This window comes from Hyla sarda, chromosome 8, assembly GCF_029499605.1.
Source record: "Hyla sarda isolate aHylSar1 chromosome 8, aHylSar1.hap1, whole genome shotgun sequence".
Taxonomy (NCBI): Eukaryota; Metazoa; Chordata; class Amphibia; order Anura; family Hylidae; genus Hyla; species Hyla sarda.
In genome coordinates, this window is record NC_079196.1 from 103,958,398 (window position 1) to 103,982,026 (window position 23,629).

Below are 23,629 nucleotides of genomic sequence, written 5' to 3' on the forward strand. Positions count from 1 at the left end.
AGATACACAGTACGGCCACTCTCAGGAATGCTTTCTCTCAGGCACAAGGCAACAAAGATCTGGTGGGGAAGTGAGGAGGGTGGAGGAATTTATCAATGAGCCACAGGTGAATTACACTAATGAGCGCACTGGCCCTTTAAATCTTAAAGCTCCGGCATGCGCCCCAGGAAACGGGGACACGCACGCTGGAGCAGAGAGGCAGAGGCTGGGGCAGGAGAAGCACCAGGTGAATGATGGACTGGGGCTCGCACGCGGGCGCATCCCGCGATGCGAGTCCCAGCCTGCCGGCAACAGCAGGTAATGGGACCATGCGTACACGGCCAGCGTGTGCAGCCGGAGCGCATAACGTAACAACAGGGCTGTGGTTAGACCATGTACCAAACGATTTGCTCCTATTATTGCACATATACTTCAAAGCAAACCAATGTCCCATGTAATGTGTATCTTTTAATATTTGTGCTTACACTGTATTTTAAGGGTTCTTTTTTCATCTCCATATTCTTCTGATCTGTATTAAAACACTACTCTCCTCCATACTCAAAGTGATTAATGACGAGTCACTGTTTTTCAGTACGAAAGTGTTATCCCTGGGGACCCTACAGGTTGCTAAAGACGTGAATTCCTTTGATGAATAATTCTGAGTGGAGGTTTTTTTCTGTTTAATAACTCTTTTGTCAGTGAACGATCGGAAAGGGTTGGTGTGTATGTATGTGTGTGTGCTGAATGAATCAGGGAATAATCTTAGGACAGCAGTAGAGGTATTGGAAGTAAGCTTGTCTGATATTAATACACCGCTGCTCTTTAGCACTCAGAGAAGAAAAATAAATCAATAAAAACAACTCAGGAAAGACCACTCAATCTTCCCCTTACTGAGGAAATGTTGATTACACGTAAATCAACAGTGAGCATGGTTTTAGAAACATTTACTTTTTCATATTCAACAGTGGGTATGGTGGGGGAGGTGAAAACACATTGAAAAATAAAGGGAAAAACATCAATCAACAAAGAAAATGTATTCTGCTCTTTTCTTTGTTTGGTTTTCTTTACTGATTTTAGGTAACGGTCATGGATAGAATATACAGTAAGCTTTATTTTTGTTTCTGAAATAGAAACTTAGATACATTTATGCAAACAGATATAAATACACATATACAGCCTGTGTATAAAGTGTATATAAATATTTATATCCACATATTCATATATTATTTTACATGAAGAAAGCTGCCGTACATTTACAGTGCTAAAGCTATACACTCAACACCAGTGTATAGCTCCATTGTATACAATAATTAAAAAAGATGGTTTATTTCTGACTGTCTTTTGAACTGTAAACAGCCCAATAACAGATTATTTGTGGTACAAAAGGAGGATTTGGGATTTGTATTTAAAGGATTTTCATTTTAGTCTATGTTCAAACACTATTTTTTTTAAACCTTAATTTCTGTTTTTTTTTCTGTTCACATAGTTTTTAAGCATTTGTGTTATTTTCTTTAGCCATTTACAGTTTGAAATAAGACTCAAAAAACTATGTGAACTGTCACATCCAATGTCGGGAGAGTGCAGATTGACACTCTTGCACAAATCCCTGTTCCTTCCTACATGGACAATCCACCACAAACGATGGACCACAACTGGATAACGGTAGATGCAATGGACTAAATTCAAGGGCTTTAGAACAGTCAGAATGGTCAGATAGTCTAGATAAGCAGCAAACAGTAAACAAGGTTGAGAAGCACAAGACAAAGGCCTGAGTCAAGACAGATATGGGTCAAACCTTGATAGTAATGCAGCACAAAATCAGAAGGCAGAGGCAATCTCAGGAAACAAGGAATAGGTCAAACCTATATAGCAGTGTAGTACAAAAATCATCAGGATAGAAGAATGATCAAGCTCCAGGGCAGGTCAGGTTTCAGGAGGTAAGAAGGACACAAGGTACAGGACATAGAAAACTACTGGTGAAAGGGCAAAGAACCTCTATTACAGGTGGGTCAGCAGTGCAGCAGCTGAGTTTAAATATCCCACCTCTGGTAGATGTGAGCACCAGTACCAAAGCTATTCACCTCAGTTCTCCCTCCTCCTGATTGGCCGGCTGGTCATGTCACTTATGACATATTATAGTTATTGAGTTTAAAGGAATTCAGTGAAAAATGGCTGGTAAGGCAAACACTGCATTATTTCTTAGTCGCTGTTTTAGGAAGTACATGTGCTGTTTTTTTTTTTTTTTGGCTTGTTTGGCAGTGTTGAAGGATTAATGCTTAATGAGCAGAATGCTTTATATTTTTAATGTCTTCTCTGCTTTTCAGAGGCATTGCTGAGCTAGTGTAATGGCTGAAAAGCAGAGAACACACTTCATCTCGGAGTCGTGTAACGTTACACTTCTCCATGATTGTGTGATCAAGAAGATGTACAGCTTTCTGTGCAACTTTGAGGAGAGAAATAGCACGATAGAGCTTGCAGAGACGGTTACATTGCATTTCTTGTATATTTTTTCACTTGGCTGTTTCTGGTTGTATACTCGCTAGTAATTGCAGAAAGGATTAAATGGTTGTTCCAGGAATTACATTTTTATTTGACTATGCTACAGGGGCTGTAAAGTTAGTGTAGTTCATAATATAGTGTCTGTACCTGTGTTTAATGGATAGTTTTACAATTCTTATGTGATATTTGTCCCGATGTTTATTTTTACAGCATGCAAAAATGAGGGTTGTTTCAGATTTACCCAGGTTGCAGTGCAGCCTGAGGCATTACATCACTAGTCAGGTGTTCAGGAGCCTGTCTGCTTCAAGGGTTGGAGTGACCACTGGGTAGGAGACAGCTCATTCTGCAGGGAATTGTAGTTTTGCACCCTGATTAGAAAGCCACTGGTCTATTGTTTACAACACAGCATGGAAGGCAGTTGAGGTGTGCTTCAATGAGTGTGAGAGGGAGAAAAGGGACCTCACATTTACAAACAATGGATACTGGGACTTGTAGTTGGAGGGAGGACAGGAAATAGAAATCTCAAAACAAAAAATATATATATATATAAAAAAACACAGTGTTATAGGGGACTCAGGACACAGCCATTTAGCCCCAAGACAAGCATGGATCATTTCTAAGCATGTCCATTACTGTTTGGCAGGTATGTATTAAAATCACCTTTTGGTGGATGACCACCTTTAACTTTTAGGTTACTGACCTCTATCCTAACTCTTCAAATATCTCCTAGATCACTGCATTAGGGCTATATAACCGGGCTTTATATAGTCAGGATGATATAAATAAGTAACGGTTAACTTGTCACATTGCAAATAAGGAGAAATAGACTGAAGAAGCAGAAAACAAGCAGTAAAATATTTTAACCCTTATTATGCACTTATTTGTAAAATGTTATCATTTCTATATAGAATCAGTTTCAAAATGTAATACAGAAATTAACATAGTAGCAGGAGTTATGTTACAATTATTTTACCTTGGCCTGTTAACTAATATTCACTGAAAACAAAAAATACATTTGGTAGTTTATGTGCCTGTTTACATATCTTTACCAATGATCCATGATTAGAGATGAGCAAATCAATTCTAATAAAATAGAATTTGCTCTGAATTTTCCACATCTTTGCCTTAATCTGAATCCAAATTTGTACAGGAGCAAGGAACTTCTGTCAAAAGCCACCCAAGGTAAGTGGCCATGTTACATGCATCACTGCTTACTCAGATGAAGTCACTCAAATCAGGATTCAAATTTGATGATTCTGATTAGGCCCCACATATTCATTGGGCCAGGTACAGAGCGTCCAGCTTCGCAAAAGTACTAGTAAATATAAGTAGGGCTGCCAGCTTTTTAGAGAAGCCTCTGCTTCCGTATATATACCGTATTTATCGGCGTATAACACGCACTTTTAAAACTTTAATTCAAGGCAAAAAATCTGCCTGCGTGTTATACACCGATAAATCTTTTTGTCACTGATTTAAAGTGCCCGCAGCAGCGGCTGCTTGTTAAGGATTAGCAGCCTGGCCGCAGCCACTTTAAATCAGTGACCAGCGCGCGGCTCCCCCTTTGTTTTTTTTTTACATTTTCCTTCTTTTCCCCTCTGCTTTTTATTGTATTGTTTTTTTTATCTTCGTTACCTAGCCGCGCTCGGCAGGCCAGGTCCGGTGTCGGCTGCGGTCAGTGAAGCCGGATGAGTGATGTCCTCTGCTAGCTCCGCTGCACAAGATCAGGGACGTCCCTCATTCAATGCTGCTGCCGCTGTGACTATTCTAAGGTGGCTGCGGTTGGGCTTCCAGCGGCGACCACACTGACCAGCGGCGGATGCAGCGAATGATGAGTGACGTCCCTGATGCTGTGCAGCCGGCAGAGTACGTCACTCATCCAGCTTCACTAACTGCAGCCCGCAAGACCCGACACCGGACCTGGCCTGCCGAGCGCGGCTAGGTAAGGAAGATGGGAAAAATGTATATATCAAAAATGGAGGGAAAGGGGATGATGTGAGGGGGGGATGATGTGAGGGGGGCAAGATGTGAGGGGGGCAAGATGTGAGGGGGGCAAGATGTGAGGGGGGCAAGATGAGAAGGGGGCAAGATGAGAAGGGGGCAAGTTGAGAAGGGGGCATGATGAGAAAGGGGCATGATGAGAAAGGGGCATGATGAGAAAGGGGCATGGTGAGAGGGGGCATGGCGAGAGAGGGCATGGCGAGAGGGGGCATGGTGAGAGGGGGCATGGTGAGAAGGGGGCATGATGAGAGGGGGCATGATGAGAGGGGGCATGATGAGAGGGGGCATGATGAGAAGGGGGCATGATGAGAGGGGGCATGATGAGAGGGGGCATGGTGAGAGGGGGCATGGTGAGAGGGGGCATGGTGAGAAGGGGGCATGGTGAGAAGGGGGCATGGTGAGAAGGGGGCATGGTGAGAAGGGGGCATGGTGAGAAGGGGGCATGATGAGAGGGGGCATGATGAGAGGGGGCATGGTGAGAAGGGGGCATGGTGAGAAGGGGGCATGGTGAGAAGGGGGCATGGTGAGAGGAGGGCATGGTGAGAGGAGGGCATGATGAGAAGGGGGCATGGTGAGAAGGGGGCATGATGAGAAGGGGGCATGGTGAGAAGGGGGCATGGTGAGAAGGGGGCATGGTGAGAAGAGGGCATTATGAGAGGGGGGCATGATAAGAGAGGGGTGGGGGAATGATAAGACAGTGGGGAATGATGAGAGGGTAAGGGGGGGGTGTAAATGTGGCACACGGGCTGATAAAAGGGGAGGAATTATGTGGTACTGGAAGGGGGGACCAAACTGAAGTTTAGGCAAAATCAAAGTTAGAGGGATGATATGGCATTTAGTCTTTCATTTATCTTATAAGTATTATTTTTTTACTTAAATTTCCCTATTAAAATGGGGGTGCATGTTATACGCCAGTGCGTGTTATACACCGATAAATACGGTACTTACTGTGGTGCCCCACATTAACTGACAGGGGTCCCTGCTTCAGCACTCTTTACCCATCAAGTATATATATATATATATATATATATATATATATATATATATATAGTTAGGTGAGATACATATATGTATATACAGTCATGGCCGTAAATGTTGGCACCCTTGAAATTAAGCATTTCTCACAGAAAAGGATTGCAGTAACACATGTTTTGCTATACACATGTTTATTCCCTTTATGTGTATTGGAACTAAACCAAAAAAGGAGGAAATAAGCAAATTGGACATAATGTCACACCAAACTCCAAAAATGGGCTGGACAAAATTATTGGCACCCTTTTAAATTGCGGAAAAATAAGATTGTTTCAAGCATGTGATGCTCCTTTAAACTTACCTAGGGCAAGTGACAGATGTGGGCCATATAAAAATCCCACATTAAAGCAGATAAAAAGGAGAGATGTTCACTTAGTCTTTGCATTGTGTGTCTGTGTGCCACACTTAGCATGGACAACAGAAAGGGGAGAAGAGAACTGTCTGAGGACTTGAGAACCAAAATTGTGGAAAAATATCAACAATCTCAAGGTACAAGTCCATCTCAAGAGATCTAGATTAGCCTTTGTCCACAATGCGCAACATTATCAAGAAGTTTGCAACCCATGACACTGTAGCTAATCTCCCTGGGCATGGATGAAGAGAAAAATTGATGAAAGGTGTCAACGCAGGATAGTCCGGATGGTGGAGAAGCAGCCCCAAACAAGTTCCAAAGACATTCAAGCTGTCCTGCAGGCTCAGGGAGCATCAGTGTCAGAGCGAACTATCCGTTGACATTTAAATGAAATGAAACATTATGGCAGGGGACCCAGGAGGACTCCACTGCTGACACAGAGACATAAATAAGCAAGACTACATTTTGCCAAGATGAACTTGAGTAAGCCAAAATCCTTCTGGGAAAACATCTTGCGGGCAGATGAGACAAAGATAAAGCTTTTTAGTAAAGCACCTCATTCTAATTTTTACCATAAACAGAATGAGGCCTACAAAGAAAAGAACACAGTACCTACAGTGAAATATGGTGGAGGTTCAATGATGTTTTGGGGTTGTTTTGCTGTCTCTGGCACTGGGTTCCTTGAATGTGTGCAAGGCATCATGAAATCTGAGGATTACCAATGGATTTTGGGTTGCACTGTACAGCCCAGTGTCAGAAAGCTGGGTTTGCGTCAGTGATCTTGGGTCTTCCAGCAGGACAATGACCCCAAACATATGTCAAAAAGCACCCAGAAATGGATGGCAACAAAGAGCTGGAGAGTTCTGAAGTGGCCTGCAATGAGTCCAGATCTTAATCCCATTGAACACCTGTGGAGAGATCTTAAAATTGCTGTTGGGAAAAGGCGCCTTCCAATAAGAGAGACCTGGAGCAGTTTGCAAAGGAAGAGTGCTCCAACATTACGGCTGAGAAGTGGAAGGAGCTTATTGATGGTTATAGGAAGCAACTAATTTCAGTTATTTTTTCCAAAGGGTGTGCAACCAAATATTAAGTTAAGGGGCCAATAGTTTTGTCCAGTTTGGTGTGACATTATGTCCAATTTGCTTTTTTTCCTCCCTTTTTTGGTTTAGTTCCAATACACACAAATGGAATAGACATGTGTATAGCAAAACATGTGTTACTGCAATTTTTTTCTAAGAGAAATACTTTATTTTCTTGAAAAAATTTCAGGGGTGCCAACATTTACGGCCATGACTGTAAATATTTATATTTAGGAGAAATAGAATCATTTTGTCATATAAATCTCTGTCACTAACTGTCATGGTGGGCATATTAGTGCTTCTTTCTTTTGGCCAAGTTAAATCCAGCGACAAAACTGCAAGGAGCTTTGAAAATGTCACTCCTAGCAATGAAAATAATTTGTGAAGATCACCTTTTTCAAAGGCATCTCATCTTCTTCAGAGTTTAATGATCATGTTCTCAGGCTGCAGACTCAGAGCCCAGAACACAACCCATAACTCACCACATTATGGCCAACATTTCCTGTGTATTATTATGTGGAAATGAACTACAAAAGCCTCTGTCTAAGGTTAGAGCTCTATTCAGCTCTATTTCTTATGTAATTTGTACTATAAAATACAGAAAAATGTGTAATATCTAGAGGAATAATTTCATAATAAGTACTCCTGAGAGGTAGAAGTTCAGCCAGAGTTTGCTCTGGGGCCTTAACTACAGTATAAGATATTACCTTTCAACAGAAAGTAATATTTGTATGCTGCTCTGTTTTTCAGTAAACCACAATCACCTGCTCATTGAAAACATAATGTTCTAGACTCAGACTGCAGTAGGTCAGAGGCTAATAACCTTACTATCTGGGGTCTAGATGATGACTGCAAAGTAAAGCAAATGTAGAAGGCATTTGTTATCTTTTACATTAATGATTCACTTGTTTTTACCATTGTTTATAAAAAAAAATATATATATTAAGCACAATAAAGAATTTAAAGTGAATCATCACACAGTCACAACTTTTGATCCTTCCGAAACACTGGTACTGCTAGACAGGACAGCTGCCTGTTCCTTTACTTGGCAATTGTCTAGAGTTTTCCATAGAAAATACTCCCAAACTATTTCACTCTGCAGTGATGACGCTAGTGGCTCTAGCATGTTTTATTATGTAGAAGACTGCTAAAGCCAAAAAAACAAAGAATTATGTTTGGTTTGTAGATGCACATGCCTCTGGCTGTCCTGTGTCCATTGGATGTGATTGTAAAGAGGGTACTCTGCAATCATATTAACACCCACCCACCACATTAGGTCCCAAACGAATTACACACCCAACTAGTCACACATCCACACACTCATCACTATGCCAGACTAGAAGCCACAGTTTAAAACACACAAGTTCTCAGAGACCCACCCTGCACTCTCTAACATAAACCAGGTAACTTGCTTAAACACATTCTATACGACAGGGGAGTAGCTGGACCCTTGCAGCCCCCAAAGTTTGGGAGGGGCCCTGTGTACTTAGGCTGCCACTCAAGGCCACATGCTGGGAGGGGGGCTTGCTCCCCTCCCAGCCTCTGTCTAAGGTTAGAGCTCTATTCAGCTCTATTTCTTATGTAATTTGTACTATAAAATACAGAAAAATGTGTAATATCTAGAGGAATAATTTCATAATAAGTACTCCTGAGAGGTAGAAGTTCAGCCAGAGTTTGCTCTGGGGCCTTAACTACAGTATAAGATATTACCTTTCAACAGAAAGTAATATTTGTATGCTGCTCTGTTTTTCAGTAAACCACAATCACCTGCTCATTGAAAACATAATGTTCTAGACTCAGACTGCAGTAGGTCAGAGGCTAATAACCTTACTATCTGGGGTCTAGATGATGACTGCAAAGTAAAGCAAATGTAGAAGGCATTTGTTATCTTTTACATTAATGATTCACTTGTTTTTACCATTGTTTATAAAAAAAAATATATATATTAAGCACAATAAAGAATTTAAAGTGAATCATCACACAGTCACAACTTTTGATCCTTCCGAAACACTGGTACTGCTAGACAGGACAGCTGCCTGTTCCTTTACTTGGCAATTGTCTAGAGTTTTCCATAGAAAATACTCCCAAACTATTTCACTCTGCAGTGATGACGCTAGTGGCTCTAGCATGTTTTATTATGTAGAAGACTGCTAAAGCCAAAAAAACAAAGAATTATGTTTGGTTTGTAGATGCACATGCCTCTGGCTGTCCTGTGTCCATTGGATGTGATTGTAAAGAGGGTACTCTGCACTCATATTAACACCCACCCACCACATTAGGTCCCAAACGAATTACACACCCAACTAGTCACACATCCACACACTCATCACTATGCCAGACTAGAAGCCACAGTTTAAAACACACAAGTTCTCAGAGACCCACCCTGCACTCTCTAACATAAACCAGGTAACTTGCTTAAACACATTCTATACGACAGGGGAGTAGCTGGACCCTTGCAGCCCCCAAAGTTTGGGAGGGGCCCTGTGTACTTAGGCTGCCACTCAAGGCCACATGCTGGGAGGGGGGCTTGCTCCTCTCCTTCCACTACTACATCAGCCTGTCTGCCACTTTAAAAGTGCTATGTGCTATGCCTATGCACATCCTTATCCCGCCCGCCCAAAGAGGAGTGTAGGGGTAAAATAAGAAGGAGTTACCACTGTTGCCACGCCGCTCCTAATGTTTTGGGGTGTCCATGTTCAGTAATATATATTGATATTTCCTCATTGTATTCTATTAATATTGACAATATTAGTCTCGGTATACTAAACAGAACTTGCCATGGGGCCCACAGAATACTAGTTACACCCCATATCTGAAATTGGTGCTATGGCGACAGCGCAACTATCTCACAGGCTCAGATCACAATGTAAAGTCTGCAGAAAATGATGCAGGACCTTATGTTCAAGCTTTGCCTAAGGCCTCAGAAAATCTAGAGCTATGCATTGTCAGGCCCAGGAGACATTTCTGATGGTGGTGATGGGGAAGATAAGAAGTTTAAAAAGGGCCCGTAAGTAGCTTCCTGACCGTGAGCCATCCTCTTCTAGTGCTGTCTGCTCAGACTTCAATGAAGCTCACTCTGCGTGATGACAACTCGGGCATGGTCTACGTCATCCCTGTTCTTTTCTAGCCTAGGTAAAAGACTGGTGAAAGTTTTATCATTTATGTACTGTACACCATGTCTGCTATCCTCTTGCTTCTTCTTTCTTCTCTCTTGCAAACGCGCACAGGACAGTCCCCGTTACTAGAGGCAGAGAGGACGTGCGCTCTCAGCCTCTAGCACTCCACAGGCACACTGTGGAGGCAGACGGTGGGAGTGAGCGCTTGCCTGGATACCATACACCACGACGCTTGTTAGGTGAGCTGAGGGGCACATGCACTGGGACCTGTGTGTCAAACACACAGCGGTCCCAGTGCTGACACACAGGGGTGGGCGGGGCCTATCCAACTGTGCGTGGCTGTGATCAAGATAATTTTTTGGGGGTGATAAAACTTAGCAGAAATAAGGGGAAAATGGTGCTGTACACACCATCTGAACACAGTACAAAGGCTGTGTATAGGTTATATAGCCCGGAGTTCATGACAGTTGCGCTTGAAGATGGATGTCATCACAATTAGGGAGCGTAATCTCCCACCCAAATAGAGGGCACTAGAGGAGGATGGCTCCCACCTAGGCAACTACTTACCTGCGGGGGACATTTTTCAAACTTCAGTTCTTCATCATCAATGCCAGCAAAAATGTCTCCTAGGCATGATAAGAAAAAAGATTTTACCATATATAACACATTGGGAGAGGTATATTGGTGTAGATGTTACATACTTTGTGAGTGAAGAGCTTAGGGGCCCCCTCAGAAGGTCTCACAGGAGGGCCAGCAACTTATTGTTATGCCATTGCCTTACAGAAATGTCTAAGCTCTTTATGACAACAGGGCAAAACTATTAAAGTTTAGGTTTTAACCCCTTAATAACTAAAGAACTTTTAACCCCTTAACGATATATAGCCCATTTTGGCCTTAAAGGGGTACTCCGGTGAAAACCTTTTTTCTTTTAAATCATCTGGTGGCAGAAAGTTAAACATATTTGTAAATTACTTCTATTAAAAAATCTTAATCCTTCCTGCATTTATTAGCTGCTGAATACTACAGAGGAAATTATTTTCTTTTTGGAATGCTCTGTGATGACATCACGAGCACAATTCTCTCTGCTGACGTTATTTTAATAATAATAACGTTTTATTTATTGTTGTCCTTAGAGGGATTTGAACCCAAGTCCCCAACACTGCAGAGCAGCAGTGCCAACCACCGAGCCACCATGCTGCCCTTAGCATAAATCTGCTATGCATGGTTGCTAAAATGGACAGAGATGTCAGCAGAGAGCACTGTGTTCGTGATGTCATCAGTGTTCCAGAAAGAAAGGAATTTCCTCTGAAGCATTCAGCAACTAATAAGTACTGGAAGGATTAAGATTTTTTAACAGAAGTGATTTACAAATATGTTTAACTTCCTGCCACCAGTTGATTTAAAAGAAAAAAAGGTTTTCACCGGAGTACCCGTTTAACCCCTTCACGACGAGTGACGTACATGTACGGCGCCGCAAAGAGTCACTTGGCGCGCGGCAACGTACATGTACGTCGCGGGGTTCCTGGAGCGCTGCGTCACCGGTAGCGGTGATCGGGCCGGAATGACTGCTGTTATCTAACGGCAGGCATCCCAGCACATCGCCGAGGGGGGTCCTGAGACCCCCCCATGACCGTGATGGGCGCAAATCACAGGTCAATTCAGACCTGCGATCTGCGCGATTCCAGGTCATACGGGTCACTGGTGACCCGGTGACCTGGAAAATAAGAGGAATCGGGGGTGTCCGAGACACCCTCGATCCCCCTGGAGGGAAAGGAGTTTGGTGGCAGGGGTGCCACCCCTCCTATCCCTGCTATTGGTCGGCCAAGCAACCGACTGATAGCAGACCGGGGGAGGGGGGGTTAAAGTTTGGTTCCCCCGCTTTGCCCTCCAATCGGTGTTCGGGCAAAACGGGGGAACTGTCCTGGGAAGGTCGGCGCCGAAGGTCCCTTACCTGGATCTCGGATCCCGGAGCCCGATCCTCCATGCGGGGATCCCCCAAGTGCGGCGGCGGCAGCAATACTTCCGGGTCCTGCTAGGTGAGTTGTTGCCTAGCAACATCCGGAGGGCCACAGTTTACAGTGGTCTCTAAACCGTGGCCCTCCAGATGTTGCAAAACTACAACTCCCAGCATGCCCAGACAGCTGTTTGCTGTGTGGGCATGCTGGGACTTGTAGATTTGCAATATTTAGAGGGGTTCAGGTTGTAGATCACTAAGTGGTTTCAAACTGTAGTTTGCTGTCTGGGCATGCTGCGAGTTGTAGTTTTGCAACATCTGGAGGGCCACATTTTTGAGACCACTGGACAGTGATTTACAACCTGAACCCCTCTAAATCTTGCAAAACTACAACTCCCAGCATTCAGGAACAGCATAAGGCTGTCTTGGCATGCTGGGAGTTGTACTTGCGTGCCTCCAGCCATTGCATAACTACATCTCCCAGCATGCCCTTCCGCAATCAGTACATGCTGGGAGTTGTAGTTTTGCAACAGCTGGAGGCACACTGCTTGGAAAATACTGAGTTAGGTCATAGAACCTAACTCAAGGTTTTCCAACCAGTGTGCCTCCAGCTGTTGCAAAACTACAACTCCCAGCATGCATGATCTGTCAGTGCATGCTGGAAGTTGTAGTTTTGACCCCCCTCCCATGTGAATGTACAGGCTACATTCACACTGGCGGCAGATTACAGTGAGTTCCCCGCTTCAAATTTGAGCTGCGCTTCAAATTTCTGCCGCAGCTCAAACTCCTAGCGGGAGACTCAGTGTAATCTGCCTCCAGTGTGAATGTAACCTAAAAACACTACACTACACTAACATAAAATAAAGAGTAAAACACTACATATACACACGTACACTGCCCCCCCCTACCACCCTCCTTCCCCAATAAAAATGAAAAACGTATTGTACGATAGTGTTTCTAAGATGGAGCCTCCAGCTGTTGCAAAACAAAAACTCCCAGCATTTCTGGACAGCAATTGACTGTCCAAGCATGCTGGGAGTTTTACAACAGCTGGAGGCACCCTGTTTGGGAATCACTGGCGTAGAATATCCCTATAACCACCCCTATGCAAGTGCCTAATTCAGGCCTCAAATGCACATGGCGCTCTCACTTTGGAGCCCTGTCGTATTTCAAGGCAACAGAATAGGGTCACATATGGGGTATCGCTGTATTCGGGAGAAATTGCCTAACAAATTTTGGGTGGGTTTTTCTCCTTTTACCCCTTAGGAAAAGGAACAGTTGAGGTCTACACCAGCATGTTAGTGTAAAAAATAAACATTTTTACACTAACATGCTGGTGTTGTCCTATACTTTTCATTTTCACAAAAAGTAAAAGGGAAAAACGCCCCTCAAAATTTGTAACACAATTTCTCCCGAGTACGGAGATACCCCATATGTGGCGCAAAGTGCTCTGGGGGCGCACAACAAGGCCCAGAAGGGAGAGTGCGCCATGTACATTTGATGTGATTTGCACAGTGGTGGCTGATTGTTACAGCGGTTCTGACAAACGCAAAAAAAACACACACCCACATGTGACCCAATTTTGGAAACTACACCCCTCATGGAATGTAATAAGGGGTGCAGTGAGAATTTACACCCCACAGGTGTCTGACGGATCTTTGGAACAGTGGTCCGTGAAAAGGAAAAATTTTGCACAGCCCACTGTTCCAAAGATCTGTCAGACACCAGTGGGGGGTAAATGCTCACTGTACCCCTCATTACATTCTGTGAGGGGTCTAGTTTCCAAAATGGTATGCCATGTGAGTTTTTTATTTTGCTGTCCTGGCACCATAGGGGCTTCCTAAATGCGACATGCCCCCCGAGCAAAATTTGCTCTCAAAAAGCCAAATATGACGCCTTCTCTTCTGAGCATTGTAGTTCGCCCGCAGTGCACTTCAGGTCCACTTATGGGGTACCTCCATACTCAGAAGAGATGGGGTTACCAATTTTGGGGGGTATTTTCTGCTATTAACCCTTGCAAAAATATGAAATTTTGGGGGAAATCCACATTTTTGTGAAAATTTTTAAAATTTTTTTTTTTACATATGCAAAAGTCGTGAAACACCTGTGGGGTATTAAGGCTCACTTTATTCCTTGTTACGTTCCTCAAGGGGTCTAGTTTCCAAAATGGTATGCCATGTGTTTTTTTTTTTTTTTTTGCTGTCCTGGCACCATAGGGGCTTCCTAAATGCAACATGCCCCCCGAGCAAAATTTGCTCTCAAAAAGCCAAATATGACTCTTTCTCTTCTGAGCATTGTAGTTCGTCCGCAGTGCACTTCAGGTCCACTTATGGGGTACCTCCATACTCAGAAGAGATGGGGTTACAAATTTTGGGGTGTCTTTTCTGCTATTAACCCTTTAAAAAATGTGAAATTTTGGGGGAAACCAACATTTTAGTGAATAAAATTTATTTATTTTTTACATATGCAAAAGTCGTGAAACACCTGTGGGGTATTAAGGCTCACTTTATTCCTTGTTATGTTTCTCAAGGGGTCTAGTTTCCAAACTGGTATGCCATGTGTTTTTGTTTGTTGCTGTTCTGGCACCATAAGGGCTTTCTAAATGCGACATGCCCCCCAAAAACCATTTCAGAAAAACGCACTCTCCAAAATCCCCGTGTCGCTCCTTCGCTTCTGAGCCCTCTACTGCGTCCGCCGAACACTTTACATAGACATATGAGGTATGTGATTACTCGGGAGAAATTGGGTTACAGATACAAGTATTCATTTTCTCCTTTTACCCCTTGTAAAAATTCTAAAATTGGGTCTACGAGAACATGCAAGTGTACAAAATGAAGATTTTGAATTCTCTCCTTCTCTTTGCTGCTTTTCCTGTGAAACACCTAAAGGGTTAAAACATTTACTGAATGTCATTTTGAATACTTTGGGGGGTGCAGTTTTTATAATGGGGTATTTCTAATATGAAGACCCTTCAAATCCCCTTCAAACCTGAACTGGTCCCTGAAAAATTGTGAGTTTGAAAATTTTGTAAAAAATTGGAAAATTGCTGCTGAACTTTGAAGCCCCCTGGTGTCTTCCAAAAGTAAAAACACGTCAATTTTATGATGCAATCATAAAGTAGACATATTGTATATGTGAATCCCAAAAGAAATTATTTGGAATATCCATTTTTGTTACAAGCAGAGAGCTTAAAAGTTAGAAAAATGCAACATTTTAAATTTTTTCATCAAATTTGGGGATTTTTCACCAAGAAAGGATGCAAGTTCCCACAAAAATTTACCACTATGTTAAAGTAGATTATGTCACGAAAAAACAATCTCAGAATCAGAATGCAAAGCAAAAGCATTCCAGAGTTATTAATGTTTAAAGTGACAGTGGTCAGATTTGCAAAAAAGGGCTTCGTCCTAGAGGTGAAAATGGGCTCTATCCTTAAGGGGTTAAAGGTTTACTCCGGTGGAAAACTTTTTCTTTTTTTTTTTTATAAACTGGTGCTAGAAAGTTAAACAGATTTGTAAATGATCCAGGCAGGAGCAGTTAAGCGCCGATAACACTGATCACAGGCGTGTTAATACATGGCAGTGATCTGTGTAAAAGATCAGTGTGTGCAGTGTTATAGGTCCCTATGGGAGCTATAACATTGCAAAAAAAAGTAAAAAAAAGTGTTAATAAAGATCATTTAACCCTTTCCCTAATAAAAGTTTGAATCACCCCCTTTTTTCCCATTAAAAGAATAAAAACATGTAAATAAAATAAACATATGTGATATCACCGCATGCGTAAATGTCCGCACTATAAAAATATATCATTAATTAAACCGCACGGTCAATGGCGTACACGTAAAAAAATCCAAAGTCCAAAAAAGTGTATTTTTGGTCACTTTGTATACCATTAAAAAATGAATAAAAAGTAATCAAAAAGTCAGATCAAAACCAAAATGGTACCCATAAAAACTTCAGATCCCCGCACAAAAAATGAGCCCTCAAACCGGCCTCTACGGGGAAAAATAAAAAAGTTATAGGGGTCAGAAGAGGACATTTTTAAACATATACATTTTCCTGCTTGTAGTTATGATTTTTTCCAGAAGTACGACAAATTAAACCTATATAAATAGGGAACCATTTTAACCGTATGGACCTACTGAATAATTATGAGGTGTAATTTTTACCGAAATATGCACTGCGTAGAAACGTTAGCCCCCAAAAGTTACAAAATGGCGTTTTTTCTTTGATTTTGTCGCACAATTTTTTTCCGTTTTGCTGTGGATTTTTGGGTAAAATTACTAATGTCACTGCAAAGTAGAATTAGTGATGCAAAAAATAAGCCATAATATGGATTTTTAGGTGGAAAATTGAAAAGGTTGTGATTTTTTAAAAGGTAAGGAGGTAAAAACGAAAATGCAAAAACTGAAAAACCCTGCATCCTTAAGGGGTTAAAAAAAAGTTTTCAAACCATAGTATCCCTTTTACCTGTACACCCTCAGCCCGCTCCCTGTTAATAACGCGGGGCCACGCTGTGGCCCCCTGTTATAGCGGGTCGGCACCCATGGCTAATAGAGCGCGGCACTGATCACGCTATTAACCCTTTAGACGCGGCGTTAAAATTTGAACAGTAAACAGTAAACCATTGCTGGTTAGCTGAGGGGGCTGTTCGGGATCACCACAATGAAATCGCGGCATCCCGAACAGCTTAAAGGACAGCAGGAGGGTCCTTATCTGCCTCCTCACTGTCCAATGGCTGAATGACTGCTCAGTGACTGAGATCAAGGCATTTGCAGTCAAGCGGCAGAATCATTGATCAATGGTTTCCTATGAGAAACCATTGAGCAATGTAAAAGATCAGTGTGTGTGTTACGCCGAGCACTCCGGGTCCCTGCTCCTCCCCGGAGCGCTTGCGGCATTCTTTTGCGTGCAGCGCCCCGGTCAGACCCGCTGACCGGGAGCGCTGCTCTGCTATCACCGGCGGGGATGCGATCCGCGTGGCAGGACGCGCCCGCCCGCGGGTTGCCGCCATCGCCTCACTGACACAGGGGATCCACTCCTGTGTCCTTCCTGCATACCAGTCCGGATCCTGACAGTAGATCTGGCCATGGATCCCGCTGAGGTGCTGTTGCCAAGTCTCGCTGACCTCACCTCCGTGGTCGCCCAGCAATCCCAGCAGATCGCCCAACAAGGACAACAGCTGTCTCAGTTGACTGCCATGCTTCAGCAGCTTCTGCCTCCACAACAGCAACCATCTCCACCGCCAGCTCCAGCATCTCCTCCGCTGCCACGTCCAGAGTCCGCCTGTCTCTACCAGACAAGTTTGACGGGGATTCTAAGTTGTGCCGTGGCTTCCTGACCCAGTGTTCACTGCATCTGGAGATCATGTCGGACCAGTTTCCCACAGAACGGTCTAAGGTGGCATTCATGCTCAGTCTGCTTTCAGGGAAGGCCTTGTCCAGGGCCACACCGCTTTGGGACCGCAACGTTCCTGCCACTGCTACCATTCAGTCCTTCTTCAATGATCTACGCAGTGTCTTTGAGGAACCTGCCCGTGCATCTTCCGCTGAAACCGCCTTACTTAACTTTGTCCAAGGAGATTCTACAGTGGGTGAATATGCCGTACAGTTCCGCACATTGGCCTCTGAGTTGGCGTGGAATAATGAGGCTCTCTGCGTGACCTTTAAGAAAGGTTTATCCAGCCACATCAAGGATTGTCTGGCCGCATGAGAGATACCCTCCTCCCTGACCGAACTCATCCACTTTGCTACCCGATCGCCAATCGATTGATATGTGCTACCTTGAAAGACGCCAGGAGCTTCGCCAGAAAAAGTATCTTGTTCACACCAGGCGTAATCCGTGCCTGGCTCCTCTCTTACAGCATCCATTGCAACCAGTTCCTGTGCCTTCCGCCGAGGAGGCCATGCAAGTGGATCGATCACGCCTGACCTAACAAGAGCGAACTTGCCATAGGAACGAGAACCTATGCCTGCACTGTGCGAGCGCCGAACATTTCTTAAAGGACTGTCCTCTTCATCCTCCGCGTTATGGAAACGCACGCACCTAGTGAACGTGGGAGAGGCGTTACTAGGTGTGAGTTCTTCCTCTCCACGTCTGATTATACCAGTACGGATTTCCTTGCCCACTAAGTCTTTCTTCTCAGCTGAAGCCTTCCTGGACTCTGGTTCTACTGGAAAATTCATTAAAGCCTCGTTGATCAATAAGTTCAACATTCCGGTGACCCGCCTACTCAAACCATTCTACATTTCTTCCGTTAATGGTCAAAACCTGGACTGTACCGTGCGCTATCGCACTCAACCCTTGCGCATGGGTGTTGGTGACCTCCATCACTAGGACATAGAATTTTTTGTACTTCCCAATTGTACCTCGGAAGTCTTACGCCACACACCTACCATAGACTGGTCCTCTGGGGACATTAAGAGTTGGGGTTCTTCCTGTCTCAAGCGATGTCTGAAGTCTCTACCCATCTGTCAAGTTTCCATCTCTACACCTCTGCCAGGCTTACCTAATGCCTACCAGGATTTCTCCGATGTGCTCAGTAAAAAGCAAGCCGAAGTCTTACCACCTCACAGACCTTTTGACTGTCCTATTGACTTGCTTCCTGGTACTACTCCACCCCGTGGTAGAATTTTCCCTCTTTCCACTCCAGAAACGCAGGCGATATCTGAGTATATACAAGAAAACCTTGAGAAGGGTTTTATCAGAAAATCTTCATCTCCTGCAGGAGCAGGTTTCTTTTTTGTCGTCAAAAAGGATGGTTCTCTACGTCCTTGCATTGATTACCGCGGTCTTAACAAAATTACTGTAAAGTATCGTTATCCTTTGCCTCTCATCTCTGAACTATTTGACCGTCTACGGGGAGCAAAGATTTTTACCAAACTTGATCTTAGGGGTGCCTATAATCTCATCCGTATTAGAGAAGGTGACGAATGGAAAACCACGTTCAATACTAGAGATGGTCACTTTGAGTATCTTGTCATGCCCTTTGGTCTTTGCAACGCTCCTGCAGTCTTTCAGGACTTTATCAAAGAGATTTTTTGGGACATGCTGTATTCCTGTGTGGTAGTCTATCTTGATGATATTCCCATATTTTCCTCCAACCTAGAGGAACACCGCCTCCATGTCCGTCAAGTGCTCCAGCGTCTACGCAAAAAACATCTTTACACCAAAATTGAAAAATGTCTCTTTCAGCGTAGCAGCCTACCCTTCCTGAGATACATAGTGTCTGATCAAGGCCTTCAAATGGACCCCGACAAGCTATCTGCGGTTCTAGATTGGCCACGCCCCTCTGGTCTACAAGCTATCCAACGCTTTCTGGGATTTGCCAATTATTACCATCAATTTATTCCTCACTTCTCCACCATCGTTGCTCCTATTGTAGCATTAACCAAGAAAAATGCTAATCCGAAGTCCTGGCCACCGCAGGCGGAGGAGGCCTTTAACCATCTCAAGGCTACCTTTGTCTCTGCTCTGTCCAGGCCTGTTACTCTGAAGCCTTTTATCCTCGAAGTTGATGCCTCATCTGTCGGAGCTGGTGCTATTTTAATTCAAAAGAAAACATCAGGAAAGACCCTCACCTGTGGTTTTTTCTCCAAAACCTTTTCTCCTGCAGAGAAAAATTACTCGATTGGCGACCGAGAACTCCTGGCCATCAAGTTGGCACTTGAGGAGTGGAGACATCTCTTGGAAGCATCCGTTCACCCCATCATTATCTATACGGACCATAAAAACTTATCCTATCTTCTATCTGCACAGCGTTTGAATCCACGCCAAGCTAGATGGTCGTTGTTTTTTGCTCGCTTCAATTTTTAAATACATTTTCGTCCTGCCGACAAAAATGTCAGGGCTGATGCTGTATCAAGTTCCACCGATGTCTCCGAATCTGAAACTCCTCCTCTACACATTATCCCTCCTGAGTGCCTTATCTCCTCTGCTCCTACCACCCTTGTGCAAATTCCTTCTGGAAAGACCTACGTACCACCACGCCTTCGGCTCAAAATCCTTAAATGGGGTCACTCATCTCATTTGGCCGGACATGCTGATGTCAAGAAGTCTGCACAGTTAATTTCGGGACACTATTGGTGGTCTTCCCTGGAAAAAGACGTGTCTGATTTCGTTCGGGCTTGTACGGTTTGCGCCCGTGACAAAACCCCACGCCAGAAACCTGCAGGTCTTCTTCTTCCTCTGCCTATGCCTGAACAGCCATGGTCCCATATAGCCATGGACTTCATTACTGACCTACCACTTTCTCACGGCAATACAGTCATTTGGGTGGTCGTTGATCACTTTTCTAAAATGGCTCATTTTGTCCCTCGGCCTGGTCTGCCTACTGCGCCTCAATTGGCAAAACTATTTTTTCTTCATATTTTTATCCTCCATGGGCTTCCCACGCACATCGTCTCTGACAGAGGTGTGCAATTTGTTTCCAAGTTCTGGAGAGCCCTATGTAGTCAATTAAAAATCAAATTAAATTTCTCTTCTGCTTACCCCCCTCAATCCAACGGTCAAGTGGAAAGAGTTAATCAAATTCTCGGTGAATACTTACGTCATTTTGTCTCCGCCCATCAAGATAACTGGGTGGACCTTCTGCCCTGGGCTGAATTCTCGTACAATTTCAAAAATTCTGAGTCTTCCTCCAAATCTCAATTTTTTGTGGTGTACGGCCGTCACCCTCTTCCCCCCCTCCCCATTCCCACTTCATCTGGAGTTCCTGCCGTAGATTATTTGACACAAGACTTCTCCTCTATCTGGAAGGAAACTCAAAAGTCGCTCTTACTTGCCTCATCTCGCATGAAGAGACATGCTGATAAAAAGAGAAGAATTCCTCCTGTCTTTTCCCCCGGTGACAAAGTGTGGCACTCTGCCAAATACTTCCGTTTCTGTGTCCCTAGCTACAAGCTTGGACCACGGTACCTCGGACCATTTTAAATCAAAAATCAAATCAATTCTGTCTCCTACAAGCTCCATCTTCCTTCTTCTCTTCGTATTCCCAACTCTTTCCATGTTTCTCTTCTCAAACCTCTTATACTTAACCGTTATTCTCCCAAGGTCACTGTTCCTGCTCCTGTTTCTGGCTCCTCTGATGTCTTCTCTTTCAAAGAGATCCTCGCCTCAAAGATCATCCGAGGTAAAAGATTTTTTTTAATTGATTGGGAGAATTGTGGTCCAGAAGAGAGGTCCTGGGAACCTCAGGCCAACATTCTGGACAAAGAGCTTGTCCGCAGATTCCTGGGCTCCAAAAGGAGGGGGAGACCAAAGGGGGGGGGTACTGTTACGCCGAGCTCTCCGGGTCCCTGCTCCTCCCTGGAGCCTGTTCTGCTATCACCGGCGGGGAAGCGATCCGTGTGGCGGGACGCGCCCGCGGGTCGCATCCCAATCCTCTCACCTGCCCCGTCCTCCTGCTGTCCTGTCCCGGCGTGCGCAGCCCCGCTCTCTAGGTCGCGCGCACACGCCGGCTCTCTGAAATTTAAAGGGTCAGTGCACCACTAATTGGTGCCTTGCCCAATCAGTGCTAATCACTTTCTACACTATATAATCCCACTTCCCCTTCCTATCCTCGCCGGATCTTGTTGCCTAGTGCCAGAGAAAGCGTTTCTTGTGTCCCTTTTCCTGTGTATCCAGACCCCTGACTACGTTGCCCCTGACTACAAACCATTGCTGCCTGCCTTGACCTTCTGCTACGTCTGACCTCGCCTTGCCTTGTCCTTGTGTACCGCGCCTGTCTCAGCTGCCAGTGAGGTTGAGTCGCTATCGGGTGGAACGACGTGGGGGTTACCTGCCCCAGCATGTCCATCCCGCTTTGCGGCGGGCTCTGGTGAATACCAGTAACCTCTTAGATTCCGTTCCCCTGGTACGGCCCACGCCATCTCCTCACTGACACAGGGGATCCACTCCTGTGTCCTTCCTGCATACCAGTCCAGATCCTGAAAGTGTGCAGTGTTATAGCCCTATGGGAGCTATAATGCTGCAAAAAAAAGTGGGAAAAAAAGGTAATAAAGATCATTTAACCCCTTCACTAATAAAAGTTTGAATCACCTCCTCTTTTCCCATTAAAAAAAGTGTAAATAAAAATAAACATATGTGGTATCGCCAAATTATAAAAATCTATCATAAATTAAACGGCACGGTCAATGCCGTACGCGCAAAAAAATTCCAAAGTCCAAAATGGTGTATTTTTAGGGTATCATTTTAATCGTATGGACCTACAGAATAAAGATATTTTTTCTTAAATTTTGTCGCACAATGATTTTTTTTCCGTTTCGCCATAGATTTTTGTGTAAAATGACTGATGTCATTACAAAGTAGAATTGGTGGTGCAAAAAAGAAGCCATCATTTGGATTTTTAGGTACAAAATTGAAAGGGTTATGATTTTTAAAAGGTAAGGAGGAAAAAACAAAAGTGCAAAAACGGAAAAACCCTCTGTCTCCAAGGAGTTAAGGACACAGGAAATTTTTGTGTTTTTTTCTCTTTGCATTCAAAGAGCCATTACATTTTATTTTTATTTACAGACCCATATGAGGGTTTGTTTTTTGCACAACCATATATTCTTTGTAATTACTATTTTACTATAAAATCTACAGCACAACCCAAAACATTATAATTTATGGTAGAAAATTAATAGAAAGCCGCAATTTTGCAACAGTAGGGTTTTTTTGTTTTTACATGGTGCACTTTATGGTAAAACTGACATGTTCTATTTATTCTTTCTTCTACAACATCCGGCAGCACAGAAGGGATATTCCCGGCCTCTTTTATTCCCGGTAGGACCGCCCACCTAAAAAAAAGCTCAAACATGCATCAGCCAATGGTACATGGAAACACCTTACATATCACCTGTATACCTGTGCGTGCTTGTGTTTTTTTTCTGTCCTATTTTCTTCATGGTAGGTGGTGTTTTCACACGCCTCTGCCCACCTTCAATCCTTTTTCCTTTTTTTCTCTTTCTTTCAGGTCTGTAAAAAAAAAAAAAAAAAGGATCTTAAAGAAAGTTGTACTTGCACGAAAGGGGGGGGGGTACTGTTATGCCGAGTGCTCCGGGTCCCTGCTCCTCCCTGGAGCGCTCGCGGCATTCTTCTGCACGCAGCTGTTGCTGAGGACCAATGTGGGTAGCCCTGGTCTGCCTGGTGCCCTGCATTTCCTTGCTGCCCATGCTGGTGACCCGGCAATAGCAAGAGTGCCCCTTTAGTGGCTTAAAGCAGGTGTTGTGCCCCTCCTTAACGTCTGCGTGAACTGGAGGCTGTAGTTTGATGCCTTTGGGGTGACAGTTCCCCCTTTAGAGGCCTGCACAACGGGAGGAGCGTTATATACTGGGGGCCCGGTAAGTATATCTGCCCCCTGCGCTCTCTCCGGGAGCGCTTTACATCTTGGGATGACGGTTCCCCCTCACTGATGTGCCCTAGTAGTGCGCCGACCCGTCATGCACGTTAACCGACAGTTGTTAAGTCTTACCTGTTCTTCTGCTGTCCTCCTGTCCTGCGCCTGTGTCTTTCAGTGGCGCTTCCGGTCCACGGCTGTGCTGTGCAGTGACGCGGCCGGGCTCAAGCCGAAACCGGAAGTGATGTTCCGGGAGACCGAAACTCCCAGTAATGCACTTCGGCCGGGCTAGTTTGACGGGCGGCAT